The sequence below is a fragment of the Lepidochelys olivacea genome (assembly GCF_965140295.1).
Source record: "Lepidochelys olivacea isolate rLepOli2 genome assembly, chromosome: 4".
Lineage (NCBI taxonomy): Eukaryota > Metazoa > Chordata > Testudines > Cheloniidae > Lepidochelys > Lepidochelys olivacea.
In genome coordinates, this window is record NC_140414.1 from 97,525,056 (window position 1) to 97,539,629 (window position 14,574).

Consider the following 14,574-nt stretch of genomic DNA (forward strand, 5'->3'; position numbering starts at 1 on the left):
AAAGTCAGTCAATATAGGCACTTGACATCAAGATGCCAACAACACCCCAAAACATTAGCTTTGAAGAGGGTTTATATGCGGACAGTGAGAAACCCAAATGATCATAGTGTTATCAACAATCATAAGCCTCATGGCTTTGTATCTTTTTCCTTAGTGCAAAAAAGAAGCCAAGAAGCAGAGTCGGGACTGAGATGTGTGGAATGATTTGACATTTTGGGGAAACCAGTTCCCTATTACATCCATTATCCAGAATTCAAAAAGTATCCAACGTGAAGAAAACTAACTGGTGGACTAATTAAAGTATTATTGTAAGGACTAAATCACAAACACCATAATATGCAGTATGTAGGGGTATACTTTCCTTTTGAAAGCATGCCTGTAGTTTTGTATATTACAGGTCTAAAAAAGACAATTCACATTCATGCAACATTTATACATCTGTAGGAGGAACTGGAAAATCCTTCTCAGTATGTTATAAAAGTTTAAAACTAAACAAACTGAATATATTATTTAAAATATTTTATTACTTTCATACAGTCATTAAAAAACAACACTAATGACAGACTTTAACCAGGACACCATACCTAAGCCAGCTCACATTTCAGGAAGTTTGTATCTGAGTTTCTCTGCTCTGGCCATCTCTAATAAAAACAGGTTGAACCCAGTTGTGGAACTGAGTTGTCAATACAGTATTTGTCAGAGCCCCAAATTAAATGGTTGCCTGAATGGTTAGTCTGATAAATAAGTTGTTCAAAAGTTTTGTATTTTTTTTGTTGATCAAAAGACAATATCGAGTATACTGCCAGATTAAGCAAAATCCTCTGGCATAGATGAACTACCATTTAGTTTACCTCCTTTAAAAAAGTTCTTTAATTGCCCCATATGTTTGCTGCAGAGATTATGAGCATTGTTAATCAGGCTAAAGAAATGTAATTTCTTAATCTACCCTTTTTGTTTTTGATCAGTGGTTCTCAAACTGGTGGTAACAGCCACTGATTTAAAGAAAGTGGGCCAGATGACACAGTAGCTTTCATTCATTAATGGGCTGCCAGCACAAAAAAAACAAATGAATGGATGTTCAGCTATCATTTTCTCAATGTTTATTTGATTGACCATTAGCTCCTAAAACTGGACTTGGAGAAACATCTGCTAAATAAATTTCACAGCAATCTTGTATGTTCAGTCAATTCCACTCAAAGCAGGAGCTGATGCTTGAGCAGTCAGTCAGGGCTAACCTAAATTTGCAATCACCAACCAGATTCAAAACAGGAGACACTCAGAGTGCAGAGAAAACGGGGGGAGGGAGAGGAGCAGTAGTGATCTTAGGTGCACAAGCTATACATTCTAGCAAAGTCTACAAGATGTAAGAAAACACATATCAAGCCCAAATCTGCCATTAGTTACACCAGCGTAACTTTACTAAGTTCAGCTGAATTACTTCAAATTTATATCTGTGTGACTGATAATAGTATTTGGCTCTTTGTGATTTAGAGTAACTATTTTCCAGTGCCACCTGAGAATGTATGCCCTCCACCTCTCCTTTATATCTCTTCCAGTGAACTTAGAGAAAAATGAAATTTTTTGTATTACCATAGTGCCTGGGAAAGTTCTTATAGATATATAAAATATAACTATATATATAAAAAAAAGTTTAAAAAGACACTATCCAGTTAGTCACTGGCACACTATACAGCTGGAAGGATCTGCCTGCAGAATCACAGCCTATGTAGTCCAACAGTTTTTATGTTTCCTCACTGATTGCATTTGCTCCAGCTTATTCCTGGATGTCAAGTCACAATATCCACGTAATATCATACTTTGTTGCTCTACATGTTAAAGTTGCCATACAAATATAATTAATCCAAATCAGTTAATCAGAGTGGGGGTTATAATTTTGCATGAATAGGAATAAGTCATTGACTCCTTTTGTTTGTGTAAATGTACCTAAAAATTAAACAACATCCGTTCATTCCATTATTTTTAATACAATATTTTTTGCAGCTTTCCATGAATCTCAATTACTCCAAAATTAAATGAGTAAATTGTCTAAGACACTGGATGTTCACTGAAGTCAGCTGTTTTTTCAATCAATTTGTATTATACTTTTAAACATCACCAATTCAAAACCACAATCTATGCACAGCACTTCTTACAAAATATAAACCATATGCATGTAACATAGAAAGGCCACTAACGGATTTCTCTCATAATTATATTAACGTATTGTAAAGTATTAATTTTCCAGAACACTAAAAGTGCTCACTGTATAATTGACATTTCTGTTTAATGTTTACAATCTAAAACTATTTTGATTTTGTAATAAAACCAATTTTACTGTAAACCTTGTCAACCATTCTAAAAGCTGTGCATTAAAAAACTCTAGTTTCCATGTAAACAAGTGTTGGCAGATATTTTCCGTATATAGAAAGTGGCCAGTTTCATTTAACTTACATGTGCATTAGTTCCAAGAATAGTCAATACTCATTTGCACTGAAGACTTTGGAGCAATAAACTAAGCTGTGGGTGACTATATTCTCTGAACTATAGTTTTCTTGGTTACAAAGGAATATTTGTCTACTCTTATCGTTATAATCCCTTCTAGAAGGAGTATGTTCTGAAACAAAGGTTTTCCTTTTATCTGCAAAAATAAAAGGAGGACTTGTGGAATCTTAGAGATTAACAAATTTATTTGAGCATACGCTTTCGTGAGCTACAGCTCACTTCACTGGATTACTATTTCTCTGCACACCCCTCTCATGCCACATCATCTGCATTTGACATTTGTAATTACTGAAAAGTTAAGAGTTAGCTAGTGGTAGAGTGGAGCTTACTGAGAAACACCTGCTTTAAATACACCATTAGTGTACAGAAATTTGTACATTAGTGAAGTAGCAATAAAGTCCTATAGCGAGAGCAAAAAAGGTTCAAAGGAGGCAGATAACTGGGGGCGGAAAATGCTTTCACCACAGTAAAAGAATAAACATTTGTAAAAGGTGAAGACTCTGGTCTTGGTAGGTAAATAAAGAGAGAGGAATAGGTTTTAAAAATACTCGCATTTTAAGTCTATATACATTCAGTTATGGAGTTGGTATCTTAGAGTTTAACATTTAAAAGGTATTTTTTCCAAAGTCCAACTTTAACTACTTGCATGATTGCTGGATCTTATGCTAGAAGACATCAAATCAAGCTGGTAAAACCCAATATTACAAGATATTTTAGAGCTCCCTTTTTAGTTCTCATTATAGCCAGCAAAGGTAATCTATAGCACAATATGGCAGCGCTAGCTAATGTGCTGAATACTTGCTCCAAAAGCTCCCAGCAGTACTGTAGGGAAGGGGTCTGGATTTTGGGCCCAAAAAACTTAAAAATTAAAAAGAAAAGGGGTACTTGTGGCATGTTAGAGACTAACAAATTTATTTGAGCATAAACTTTCGTGAGCTTCATCATCCAACGAAGCGAGCTATAGCTCACAAAAGCTTATGCTCAAATAAATTTGTTAGTCTCTAAGGTGCCGCAAGTACCCCTTTTCTTTTTGCAAATACAGACTAACACAGCAGCTACTCTGAAACTTAAAAACTAAACTTATTTTTGAGCATTTAGGTCTTAATTCTCAAGTGTTACGTTTTGGTGATTCTCCTACACTGCTTTCAACAATTTACATTTTTTCTAGTATGGTCTCCATCTACTAATGGTCCTTTCTCCTCCCCCCAAAATTTTTTTTGAAGTACTATTCAAGATTTGTCTTTTCTTTTTGCATATAACCTAGGATGTAATGTGGACATGAAAAGAAAATGCACTATCCCCTCATTAGCAGTTTATTCATCAGGTGCACAGCCTCTTCAGAAACTCTATATAAGAAGCTAAAGTGGAACACGTGCCCAAAAGAAAAAATATATATAATCCAGCCAAGCCCTCCAAAACTGTACTGTGCACAACAAATCTGAGATGAATTTTTATAAACTGGCTTAATTAGTCATTGAAACAATTTATCTAAGGGATATGGTGGCTTCCCCATTCCTTTAAGTCAAGACTGCATATCTAAATGATGTGTTTGCTCTATAGCATGGGTTCTCAAACTGGGGATGGCGACCCCTCAAAGGGTCATGAGCTGTCTCCACTTCCAAACGCTGCTTTGTGTCCATCATTTATAATAGTGTTAAATATAAAAAATGTTTTTAATTTATAAGGGGAGGGAGTAGGGAAGGTCACACTGAGAGGCTTGCTGTGTGAAAGGGGTCACAGTTTCAGAGTGGTAGCCGTGTTAGTCTGTATCAGCAAAAACAAGGAGTACATGTGGCACCTTAGAGACTAACAAATTTATTTGGGCATAAGCTTTTGTAGGCTAAAACCCCACTTCATCAGATGCATGGAGTGGAAAATAGTAGGAAGATATATATATATACACACAATATATGAAAAGATGGGAGTTGCCTTATTAAGTGGGCGGGGGGATCAGTTCTAATGAGACAATTCAATTACAGTGGGCTATTATCAACAGGAGGAAAAAAAATCACTTCTGTAGCAGTAGTCAGGGTGGCCTATTTCAAACTGCTGACAGGCAGGTGCAAGTAACAGTAGGGGGAGAATAGTTTTTCCTATGCCTGTGGGCCCTGTGCCTAGGAGCTGGACCTGCTGCAGGCCACTTCCAGGGCACAGGAAGCCTGCCTTAGCACCCCCACTGCACTGCTTACTGGAAGCCACCCAAAATAAGCCCATGCCCCAATCCCCTGCCCCAGCCTTGAGCCCCTTCCTGCACCCCAAGCCCAGAGCTCCCTCCCACAACCTGAACCCCTTATCCCAAGCTGTTGGTCATAGGCAAATGCCTGGTTATACTACTTTATCTAGTTAATTCAGTGGACAATTGCAAGACCATTAGATGAGTTTTGAGACTAAGGAAAACAATACAATAGCATGCTCCACCCCTTTCTTTATAGGGTGACAGTAGGCTTGTAACTCACTCTTCTATGGCCTGCCACTACAAAGAACACAGGATTGAAGCACAGGTTATCTTCATTTGCTAACTGGAATAAGTGTAAGGACAGCACTTCGCAAACATTTCTCTATTTTACTACATAAATGTCTGTAGGAAACCACTCGCACGAAAACATTAAGGTCTCCTCAAGTTTTATGAAGACTGACTTTTCACAAAAGGTGACTAAGGTTGGTGTGTCTTTCTACCCTAAAACAAAGGTTAATTTTAGCGTCTTAAGGTAAATTATGCTTTTTTGTAATTTGTTTTATATTTTGACTACACAGGTTTTCCCCAAGTCATTAATTAGTGGAATCTGCCCCAACTGATAAATTACTCCAGCTTCAGTCTGTGGACCACAAGTGACCTGTTTGTCTCAGTGTGTAAGTGGCCTATTGCCTAGATTGTAACCCAGATATGCAAGGTGTAAGCAGAAATACTAATGCCTGAAAAGGTCTGAGTCATCTGCAATGAGATGCTGGGATAGGAACTGTATCTAATGTTTCAGGTTCATCCGCTTCCTCCTCTTCATGCTTCAAATGCTCTGCTGCATTTGTATGCAAAAATGCCCAGGTACATTGTACTTCAAAATTCTTTATTAGTTGAATATAGTGTAAAAAATATTCCCCAAACACTAATTTTGTCTCAAAATCCCAGACAACTTATTCAAAGTAAATTCAAAGATGAATGACTAGTTTTATTCCATTTCAGAATGGAAACATGAGCTGGGTCAAAAATTTAACCATGCAAACTGAAGTGATCAACTGTTGTGCTTTTCTAGCCATTACTTATCTTACTGTTTTTCTACACATTATACATTACTGATTTCATCCATAATCATTTAATTGTACTCTAATCACTACCACACTGTCACCAAAGCAGGAGCTGCAAGTTTGAATCCCTTATATTTTGTTCGTTTTTCCCTGTGGAAGAAAAAAAATTTAATCACCAGCAAAATAATTCACAATTGCAATATATTTGTCATCATGCCTCCAGCTTTCCTCAGCCATTTCCAATTAAAGTGGAGGTCAGCTAAATCAATTTAAGCCAGGTTTCAATTTTAGAGTGTTCACACTAGGATTTAAACTATAAGGCATGTTAAAATTGAGCCATATCAGCAAATCTAGCTGTAATGTAGACAAGGCCTTTTAGTGCTATGACAACATTCAGAGAGCCAAGAATGAAAGTCAAGCTACCAAGTTTATAGCTTACTTTATGCCAATAAATTGAATTGAGTAGTCATGTGACATGAATTATAGCTCTAAAGTGAATTACACTGTCAGCTATTACTAGTAAACAGTCACTGCAAAAGAAAGTTATGATGCAGAGGACTCCCAGACAATCTTACACTGAAATGTTTATTCTCTTGAGACACAGAGAAGTTTCCATGAAAGCGCCTTGGAAAGTTGGCTAGGTACACAAATTTACTTCAACTGGTGACAAATATGTCCCCACCCACCTCAGTGTGATGCTCCTATTTACATTACATACCTGGGAATTTGTCACTCTTTAAGGGTAGTTTCATGTTCAAGGAGATTCATGTTAGTGTCTTGCAAGTTCTATGAAGTACATCTAGGCACCCGATAATTGTAAATATATTCTGGAGGACTCTGAAACCAGGAAAAGCTTCATGTGATCACAAGAAATTCCCTAACACCATGAAGTAAAGCTAAGCATGGTAATCTGATGCTAGCACCCATGGTTCAAGTCAATGAACCTGAAGAAAACAGATACAATTTTATTCAAAAGGAATTGAAACACATTAAATGGATTTCTCATGAGTTTGTTCCTCCCGACAGGATCCAGAGAAGAGTTTTAATCTCACCTCTGGGTTTTAGAGAGAACTACTATACCCCCCTGTGTTGGCCACCTAAAGCACAGTCTGCCTTAAGAGGGCAAAGCAAAAAAGGGGAAATATTACTAATCATAAAATTCCTTTAACATATTATTCTCAACAAACTCACTGTAATTTAGTGTTGATTTGTAGGTATTTCATAAAAATTCCTACAATTTATCAACCAACCATCTACCACAAAGTAACCATCAAGGCAAACTTTCATCCAATTAGAATCCCTTACTTTCCAGCAGAGGAATTTCTTCATTCCTAAGAGGTGTCTTCAGGAGCATTTCAGTCACATGTGACCATTTATCTACACAATATTTTAAAGGACACGTTAAATATGTTTTAAACATGACATAGTAAAGTTCAACATTTTCAATAGATAAGTAATGTAAGTTCACTTTTTAAAATTAGTGATAACAGCCAGCCATAATTTAGGTTTTATTCTATAGAATCCCTTGTATACAATCCAACTATTAATAATCAATTCAGATTCTAAAGCAAAAAGTCAATGGTTCAAGTTTAGAAAAAAATATCTGTTTTCCTAAACTGGTAGCCATTTAAGCCATGGTCAGCCCTAGTAAGTTAAAAAAAACCATAGCCATGTTTCTGCAATAGATTTCTTATTCTAAAGATGATAATTTTGTATTTAATTCATACTTAATGTGGCTATTAAATATCTAAAAAGTGAAAGTTCACCTTTCAAAACTTAGTAACTTTTCACTATAATCACAGATACATATTGTAACAGCATACATGTAAGTGTTCAAGCAGTGTTACGATTAAAGCACATGGCAATAGTTACACACAAGAATCAACACTGTTAAAGGTTTCAGGGACACTTTTAAACGGAGTAAAAAACCAAAAAAAAACCACCACCCAATACACAGCAGAAATGATCCTTTTTTTAAAAACAAAAACAAAAACGGATCAATGGACAGCTTTGCTGAAGAATTTATCCACCGTGTGATAGACAAGAACCAGTAAATGAAACGGGTTACAGTACTCAATTTTAATTGTCCACATGGAGACAAAATGCCATTTGTTAAATGAACATTAATTGTGCAAGTTGCTTCCCCCCGTGATTTCCAAGTGTTTACAACACAGTAATTTAACGCAGATTGAGCACTTTATCTATCAAAATGTTAATTTCAATGAGCCAGTGTCTCTCTGAAGAGAGACACAGGACTAGACTCCGTTAAAAAAAAAAAGATGCTAAATACTTTGCCGTAACAGTTAGCTCCGCAGTTTGTGAAACGAATTGTTCAGGGAGCCAAGCGCAGGGCGAGATCAGTGGGTGAAGATTTTTAGTTTGTTACGGTAATACCGCCAGCGTTTGCTAGGAGAAAGACCACGGCCCTGCTGGGCAGCACAGTCCCGCTAACAACGCCCAGCGCACAAGCCAACCCCCCCGCTTCCAGGGAGCCATCCGAGGCGCGGGCAGGCACAGGACGCATCGGTCAGCCCGAGCCGGCCTGGGGTGGAGGCCTCTCGCCGCCAGCCCCGTCACCCCCCACCCCGCCGCGGCAAGGCGCCGGCCCACGCGAGCCGGCCCGTCTCTACCTCCGCAGAGCTCAGTCCTTTCTGCCACCGCGTCAGACGCGCTTCCGGAGCGGCAGCCTCACCCGGCTCCCGCATCCACCGGCGACCCGGGGCGGCGGGGCAGAGTGGCAGAGGCGCGCGCGAGTCCCCGGAGCGGCGTCCCCCGCCCCCACCGGGCGGAACGGCCCCGCCAGGCTGGGGCGAGGGGCGCTCCGCCGCCGGCCCGGGCCCAGCTCCCCATGGAGGAGTCAGGCCGCACGGTCCCTGCTGCCCAGCCGGCGCGGCCCTCAGCGGGGCCGCAGAACCGAGGAGTCACCTCACCCACCAGGACGGGGAGCGAGAACAGAGACCGAGCCCATGCCTCCTCAGAGCTTAAATACTGGCGGGCAGTTACCGCGAGATCTCGCACTCTCATCCTCTCTCTGGTCGCTCCGCGCGTTGGGGGCGGGGCAACCATTGGGGAACAGTCAGTGGCACGGGGAGACGCCGTCTACTAGTGCGCAACTATTGGTGGAGAGGAGGCACGTGACCTAAGCCAACCCGGCGAGTATGGTCCTGCCCGCTCCCCGCCCGACGCGAGTCTCAGGCTGCTGCGAGTGCGGGGCTGGCGGAGCCTGAGCGGCCGAGACCCGCGGGGCGGGGTTAGTTGGCGCCAGACTCATCGCCCCGCCCGGCAGCCGCTGCAGAGGGCGCGCGCGCGCAGACTCGCCCCCCCCCCCCGGGCACTAACCGCCGAGAGGGGGGCTGGGCTAGGCCGCTCGCTGATGCTGCTCGGGGCTGGCTGCGGCCAGGGGCCGGGCCTCGGCCTGGGACGTACCAGGTCACCAATGGCGTGACACAAACGTCGGGCGTCGGGGGATCGCCAGGGGCGGGAAAACAGGACTTCCCCCTTCCCCGCCGAGAGGGAGCTGGCAGCAAAGAGCCCGAGGGTAGTCGCTGAGGAAGAGACCTCGGTCAGGCTCGCCCCTCAGCCTGGAGCAGAGGCTGTAAGAGCTCTGAAAACGAGCTGGGGATCGGTGTCTGTCAGTCTAATGACAGGTTTCAGACGAGCAGCCGTGTTAGTCTGTATTCGCAAAAAGAAAAGGAGGACTTGTGGCACCTGAGAGACTAACCAATTTATTTGAGCATGAGCTTTCGTGAGCTACAGCTCACTTCATCGGATTCGAAAGCTCATGCTCAAATAAATTGGTTAGTCTCTAAGGTGCCCAAGTACTCCTTTTCTTTTTGTCAGTCTAAAGTACATGTATGATTCCCCATTGCTGCAGGAGGCTCCCAATGTATTTATCCTCAGAGGCCCCTTGTGGGTAGGAAGGGGTAATGACCATTACCTCTTCTCCCAGACAGGCTCTCTCGCTCACCCCACATGGGGAACTGAGGCCCAGATCCACCGAGGCATTTTGGTACCTAAATACCATTTAAGATCTGGGTTTAAGTGACTCATGCAAAGTCACTCAGGGAGCATGTGGGAGAGCAGAGAATTGAAACCTGTCTCCCAACTTAAGGCCCAAGCTAGTGCCCTAACTACTGGACAAGCCTTCCTCTCCTAGTGGAGCAGAGAGACTTGTGGCACCTTAGAGACTAACAAATTTATTTGAGCATAAGCTTTCATGAGCTACAGCTGAATGCATCCGATGAAGTGAGCTGTAGCTCACGAAAGCTTATGCTCAAATAAATCCGTTAGTTGCTAAGGTGCCACAAGTCCTCCTTTTCTTTTTGTGGATACAGAGTAACACGGCTGCTACTCTGAAACCTTTCACCTTTAAGTCACTGATTTGAATCCAGCTGAATAGTACTGAAGGAAGTGATGCTGGTCAGCAGAGGAAAGTATTTTGAGGAGTCTGCAGCCATCCTGCAGTCCCTTGTGATTGAAGTTTTCACATCCACAATTGGTCAGGTCAATCCATGGTCAGGTGTACTCGTGGATTTGCCGAAGCTGAGCTCTCACCCTACAACAGCCACAAATAACACTTTCTACCATCTCCGGTTAGCTAGGAGACTCCATCTCATCCTGGAGGACAAGGATCTGGCCTCAGTTATTCATGCTGTAGCGCATCTCTTCAGCAACACAGGCTACCATGAGCACATCACACCTGTTCTCTACTCTTTGCATGGGCTTCCCATAGAATTTTGAATCAACTTTAAGGTCTCAGTCCTTATCTTCAAAGCACTCTGTGGCCTGGGCTCAGGATGCCTAAAAGGTTATTTAAAGCTCTGTGATGAAGACAGTTGAAAACTTTGTTCCTCTGGCACGAAGGAACAGTAATAAGTAAGGATATGATTTAGGCACAGAGGTCAGGGATTCCATAACGAACCTCCATGACTTCTTTGGCTTCGGCCCCCATTGCAATGGCAGGGCTGGAGCTGTCAATGGCTGCAGTGGGGGCTGGAGTCCCCTGCGGATGGTGGGGCTCGGGCTGTCAGTCCTATCCCCCCTGCAGGGCTTGGGCTTCAGTCCCATCCCCCTCAGGGAAGTCCCTCCCCTGTTATTTTTAGTAAAAGTCAGGGACAGGTTGTGGGCTTCTGTGAATTTTTGTTTATTGCCTGTGACCTGTCCGTGACTTTTACTAAAAATAACTATGACAAAATCTTAACCTTAGTAATAAGAGTAAAGCTTATCTGTGGGAAACAACCTTCTTCTGGGAATTAAGGACTATCATAAACTGCATCACTTTCTGCTTCATGTGCAAAGCACATTTCTTTGACCTTACCTTCTCTAATATAACACATAGAAACAGGTGTATTTTTAAAAAACCACTACCAAAACAAGAAACTCTACTCCACTGGGAGCACAAACAATGTGACAGATTTGCAGTCATGTAGCTTAATGCAGTACTGGAAGGCACTCAGATATTACAGTGACGGTATAAAAAGTTAGATAGATTAGAAAGTTACCCATATATGTCCTAATTGCTGACATGAAATGATGATTAGAAAGTGCTGCAGACTTTTATGTATTTAAAAAAAAGTCTTTCAGATGAGTTGGAACCACCAAGTTGTGCAAGAACTATGCCACTATTTGATATTATATTCATTATCTCCCTACTTCCTTACTTCGTCATGGTCATTTGTTACATCTTTTTTCAAATTAGGCCTAGTCTCGGCAGTTGCACCATGTGAGCAAACCTTATGCTCAGATAGATGAATGCAGGGATATACCCACATGGAATAATTTGTAGGACTGGGACATTCATTGTAGGAACCTTGTCTATTACATATACGTTTGTACAGTATCTAGCACAGGGGTGGGCAAACTACAGCCCGTGGGCCACATCTGGCCTGCCAGCCGAATTAATCCGGCCCTCGAGCTCCCGCTGGGGAGTGGAGCTGCAGCTGCTCCCGTGCTCCAGCCAGAGAGCAGGGTCGGGGACCGCTCCGTGCGTACACGCACTCCCAGGAGCAGCGGCATGTCCCTCATCCTGCTCCTCCTCCTCCTGCCCCAGCCCAGAGACCCCTGCTGCACCCTGAACACCTCATTTTTGGCCCCACCTCAGAGCCCTCACCCCCAGCCAGAGCCCTCACCCCCTCCTGCACCCCAACCCCAATTTCATGAGCATTCATGGCTCACCATACCATTTCCATACCCAGATGTGGCCCTTGGGCCAAAAAGTTTGCCCACCCCTGATCTAGCACAATGGGACCCTGATTTTGATTTGAACCCTTAGATGCTACTGTAATAAAAAATGATTTCATGAATTTATATTACAATTTGCATGCAACTACAGGGTTATTTTAAAATCATGCTGAAAATAGATCAGGTTCCATTTACAGCCCACATACTGTCAGTATATCCTCTTAATTTTGTTTCCAGAAGTTATATTCCCTACAATTAGCATATATAGATTAGAGTGAAAAAAAATCTGGAGGAGGAGAAGAGGGCAAACAACATTAGTATTCAGAGTAGCAGCCGTGTTAGTCTGTATTCACAAAAAGAAAAGGAGTACTTGTGGCACCTTAGAGACTAACCAATTTATTTGAGCATAAGCTTTCGTGAGCTACAGCTCACTTCATCGGATGGCCTTTCCAGAGACAAACAGCATTTTGCAGTTTTGTTACAAACTTTAATTTTATGTTATTTTTGTTCTTGTTTGGTAAATTGCATATTTTAATGACTTTGAAGGGTTTGGCTCAGATTTTTGTGCAAAATGCCTAATAATTAGCACTTATAAAGCACATTTTGCATATCTAAGAAACAAACTTGTAAAATTCACCAGTGCTTTTTTTTGCTGAATAAACTACCTGGTGAAGAGACTGTTTTTGCAACAGTATGCAAGCTTCCACCTGGTAGAAACCAGGGAATATTTTTAATTGAGTGGAGCACCACTAAAGATAAATATTATATAAACAGATGAAGCGTAGTTCCATATGCAAAAGCTGCCTTGTTGTTATGTTTTGTACAAAATTACTAATTTACATAAGGAACAAAGATTTATGACATGTAATTAAGCAGAAAAGTAGAAGCAGGAGTAGGTATATTATTGGATAATCGCACCCCTAGGGTATTGCACCAAACTGATTGTAAAGGCTGTTCAAAACAGACTGTTTATTGAATAAACCTGATAACTGCTACTGCCATAAAAATATAAATCCACTTTATTGACTTAGCCAGGCCGGGTTATATTTGGCGTGAATATATTTGCATCTATTTCATTTTGTAATCTTTCATTTTTTAAAAAATCTTGTTATATTTTAACTACAAAAAACTAAGGTGCTTCGGCTTTGTTTTGTTTTCTTACTGAAATAGCAGTCTCAAAGGGAAAGAATAAAAAGAACATTTGTTTCAAAAGACTGTCAATACTTTCTCACTACAACCCAGTGTAATTTTAATGGCACCAGTTAACCAAGGTGGCCATGTTCGGAGATGAATTTGGGCCAATATTTCTAACAGTAGAGTTTAATTCTCTGTGCATCATATTCAGCTATAAGAGGTGGTGGTAAGACTTACTACTTTTTTGTAGCAATAGCTGGAAAGACAATGTAACACTAGCAGATAACCACCCTTTGCATCTGGGAAAATATCTATTCACTTTTCAGACCCTTTAAGAAAGGCAGTTGAGATTAGGAACTGCCATAAAGTTGACCCTATCCTCCAATGGATTCCCGGCCTGCTCCATGGTGGGACTAAATACCCAAAAACAATCTGTTGGAAACATCATGAAGAAAACATCATATATTTTTCCACCTGCTGTTTTTATATTAGCCTTTACTCAAATTCCCACTGACTTTAGGAGGACTAAAAACTGAGTAGTATGAGCTATATCATACCAATAATTTTTAAGTAGTCTTTCCCATTGAAATTAATGATGAAATGTACTTAAAAACTGATGGCATAATACAGCCCTGAATAAGAGGCAATAAAGGATTTGGTCCAATATTTATATAACATATAGGTTTATGTTTTGATTGTTTTAATTTGGACTAGTAAGAGACTATTAGATACTCCTCTATTTCAAGACAAAAATCTAGATTTGAGGACATAAGTGAATGGCTTGTGTTGCTGAAGTGTGCCTCTCCCACTTCCCTCAACTGATGCTCTGAGTGATAGGAGCCACACCCAACTCAGACCCCACTAACACTGATGGTCCCTCTGACACAAATTTTATGAACATTAGTGGTAAAGTAATAGATGGATTTTGGAAAAATCTCACCCAGCAAAAAAAGTCAGCCTCCAATATAAATAACCTTTGTATTCCAAAGAATTCATCTTATGTATGTATTCTTAGTCCTTCTGGTACTTCAGTTAGTATACATATTTCACCTCCTTCCTGACTATTTTAACTGAAATTACATTGATGTTCTATACAAGATATGAAACCTGAAAACTTTAAAAAATCCAAACACACGTTCAGTATTGTTAGTGTAACGAGTCAATGTTCACTTTCTCTTACTCTTAAATTTGTAAATATTGTACATGATTTTGGCTGCTAACTCCTAATGAATGCTCTTTTAACAGCTTGAAAACAAATCCTTTAGTATGAAAGGGGCTAATTTTGCTTCTTGTTTAGCACGTTTTTAGCAGCTGACCCATTTCTGAACCATGTTTTGTTGTAATAAAAATTAAAAAAAAATCCTTCAGTAGAAGATTCTAATACTTCTAGAGGAGTGGTTTTCAACCTTTGGTCCACAGACCACTGGGGGTCTGCAGACTATGTCCAAGGGGTCCACAAAAGGTTGTGTGGAAGTATAACATTGTATAAGTATAACGTTGTATAAGGGGACATGCTGG

General features: G+C 40.9%; 1 long non-coding RNA gene across 1 annotated transcript; it reads right to left on the bottom strand.

Moving 5' to 3' along the window:
* Positions 1-504: 504 nt before the first annotated feature.
* Positions 505-8,709, bottom strand: LOC311519799. The gene is made up of 4 exons (XR_014711383.1): positions 8,373-8,709; positions 7,048-7,119; positions 6,461-6,579; positions 505-5,892 (listed from the first exon to the last, which is right to left on the bottom strand). It is a non-coding gene; the product is annotated as an uncharacterized lncRNA (long non-coding RNA).
* Between the last annotated feature and the right edge of the window lie 5,865 nt (positions 8,710-14,574).